This window comes from Gallus gallus, chromosome 2 (assembly GCF_016699485.2).
Source record: "Gallus gallus isolate bGalGal1 chromosome 2, bGalGal1.mat.broiler.GRCg7b, whole genome shotgun sequence".
Lineage (NCBI taxonomy): Eukaryota > Metazoa > Chordata > Aves > Galliformes > Phasianidae > Gallus > Gallus gallus.
Window position 1 is genome coordinate 67944797 of NC_052533.1, and position 3428 is coordinate 67948224.

Here is a 3428-nt window from a genome sequence, read left to right on the forward strand (position 1 = left end):
GCTATGTGTTCCCCACAGGGAGCGGGAACTTCTGTACTTCAGGACACTAAAAGAGAGAAATAAATGCTAGAAAGAATCAAAAGCGGAGAAAGTAGAGGAAACAAGCTGCTTCATAAAGACTAAGCAATTAAGAACTTTAATGTCTAGCCCGCATGCTGAAAAACACCTCCTAAATCCTCATTTAAGGAGCTTCAAACAACGGAGACTTCACTAATAGGAAAAGCCTATTAGGGCCGTGGTTTCTGCATCTGAAAAGCTGGTGCTCCTGCGCTGCCTTGTGATTTTGTCTCTTCTGCAGCTGCCTATGGCCAATTTCACTTTGTTTTTCCGACGCTAATTTTCTAAGAGAGGCACAGATGGAAACCTGAGGCTGCTGAGCTCCTTCCCTGAGGGAGGAGGGAGCTGCTCTATGCAGGCTTCACCTGGTGTAAAGCACCCGGGGTGGCAAAGCCAAAACGGCGCTGCCACCTGCCCTGCCTCCCTGAAGGGCAAAACGTGCACAGAAACCAGCACGGTTGAAGAGTCAGCTGCTGAGAGAACTCAGCTGCAGAAAGGAGCGTGAGAGGTATGGAAGAGGGAACAGGCTCCCAAAGGAGTCGAGAAAAGTACTGCTGAGGCATGCAGAGATGCAGACTGAAGCCCAGCCGGAGCCCAGACCTCCAAGAGGCATCAAGAATAGCAAGGAAGTCTTGACATATTGTATGTAAATAGCCATATAGGCCAAGGAAAAGGCAGGCCCGCTGCTGAACAGACAGTCAGGTTAATTACAGATGGCAAAACGTGAAGGTTTTCCTTCAGCTCTTCTTTGCCTTCATCTCCATGAGTACAGTCAGCCTCGCAGGCCTCTCTTGAAGCAATGAGAAAGCAGATGGTGAACTCTGACAGTGGAAGAGGGCTGGGTTAGCTGAGGTAGGCATTAGCTTCTCTTGGCTTTCTTCTTGGAAATAACTTTTATGAGAATCTGCTCCATAGTTTTTCCAGGGACTCAAGTGAGGCTGACTCATCTGTAATTTCCCAAATCTTTCTTTGCACTTGTTGTAGATGGGTGTAATATATGGCCTTTTCCAGTCATCTGGGACTTCCCCTGCTACAAATGTCGAAGTGTGGCTTTGCAGTTGCATCGTCCGGCCCTCTAAGCCCTCTCAAGCACATGCTGTCAAGTCCTGTCGACTGGTGTATGCTCAGCTTGTATGAGTGGTCCTGGCACTTCTGAGCTTCTTCAGCCTCCTTGGCAGCTTTCCCTGGGAACAATTTCCCAGAATCTGGGTGCAATTTCCTTGAAATTGGGTGCAATTCTGTGTATGATCTGTTGCAGATAATGCTTAGAACTCTGAGTCCATCAGTAGAAATGTCAGATGCAACAGATCTCACGCTAATAAAAGCTAGTGTAACGTCCGGAGATCAACCAGGTTAAGCAGCATAAAAAACGTGGTAATCGTCAGCCAAAATGAAGAAGCCACAGCCAGATATCCAAAAGGAGAAAAGGCAGTGTTAAGACACATCCAATAGGGCACTCTGGGCTCTCATCCAGCACAATAGGGCTCCCAAACGTGATGCTGTACCCTGTCATTGCCTCACTCATAAGCCAGGGAGAATTGTAGCAGTGCATTTCCCTGTGTTTGGGCCCACATACACTCACACTTTAAACAAAAACACAGCAAATATTTGACAATGCGGCGAGGAGCACTGGTGGGCCCTGAAGGCAAGAGTGGAGAGGCAGACAGTCCAGCTGCGGAGAGGACACCAACACTGGTAGCCCCCAACAGCTTTGATGCCCCACAGAAGGCAAAACAAGGCAAGCAGACTTATGGAATTGCGAGCAATGGGAAATGCATTGGGCGGCTGCTAAGGAGAGGACCCTCATGGTGTGACTTTCACTAAACTGCCTCCTAGAATGGGTTTGAAGGTGTAACAAAGACTGAAAATAACATTTACTCAGCTTAAGTAAATCATCCCATACACAGTGGAGCTGGAAAGGAAGTAATATAGGAAAAAACCTTTAAGAACAGGAAAAAAAGAAAAGAGGATTTTCTCCTGCACTATCTCCTCTGGAAAGGATGCCATGTGCAATCAGCAATGCCATCTGAACAGCAGCAGTTCCTCCTCTTGGCTCGAGGGGGAAATGCTGCTCTTTGATTTGTCCCTCACAGCATTTTGCTGATGTGAACTCAGCAATCACATGTAAAGAAACATTTTTTTACTATGTAAATGGATTGCACAGACTGGAACCGTAAGGAGCTGTGCGAATGCGTCTTCCCTACTCTGGTCTTCCCACTCAACAAGATGACTGACACTGCAGCACAGAGGCAGAGTAAACTCATATGGCAGAGCTCCGGGAGAAATAATTTATTGTATAGAAACAACTCACTCTTCATTCTAGAAACTAAGACAGCGCAATGGAAAAGGAGGAAAGGAGAAACACCATCCCATGACAATCTTTCGCTCTGAAATGGAGCTTATTGCTGTTGGTGCTGGGCATCCAGGTGCCCACTATGGTCTCAAGCAGCCTGATTTTCCAAGAGATGCATGAATGCATGTTGCAGACATTTAGCATCCTGGGGCAGCGGTGGGTGAGAATCCCCCATGAGACCAAATTCTGCCTGGCAGAGCTCTCCCATGTCCACATTTGCAAGCGAGAGTGCTGTGAAGTGCTGCTCCGGGCAGGCTGTGGGGAGCGCGTGCCTTTCAGGTCAGGGGGAAAGATCCCCAGTGGACCAAAAGTATCCCTGGGCTACCCAAAAGGGTGACAGCCATTCAGAAGGAGGCTGAGAAAACCAACTTGTAAAGCTCAGAGCAGTTCGGCCTTCCTCATAAAAACCTCAGGCGACGTGGTCAAATACACTTCCTTTTCCCGGTGGCTATAATTAAGTGTCTATTAAGAACACATATATTACATACTCCAGAAATATCTTTTCCACACAAAGAATTTGCAGCAACTTACCGTGTCCGCTGGCATGTGCTGACAGAAAGGAATTCTCCAAACGCTGTGGATGGCTTTTAAGACTAATCTGAATGGCTCAAACTACAGTTCTACTAAAATACCTGATGAGCACAAAGGCAGCCTTCAGCAGGGTTCCCTCCTGTAGCAGATACAGAGGTGTAGTTGCTGAGGTGCCATCGCTACAGTAAGAAGGAAACCTGAAGGAAGGGAATGGGCAGGTAGAAATTTCAACACTTCAGCAATGCTCCTCCCAGGCGTGCAGTCCCCTCACAGAGCAATTTCTCATCTGCATCTGAACGTGCAGCAAGGCACAGAGATTAACAGCCGTTCTTGTGCATATTGATCTTTAATCCCATACTGATTTTCATGGGGATATGAACAGCTGCTCCGGCGCTCCCTATGGTAATACATGGGAAACATATTAATATATTAATATATACTAAAACAATTCCACCTATAAAGAAGGTTACAAAAGCCTATCCAGGAA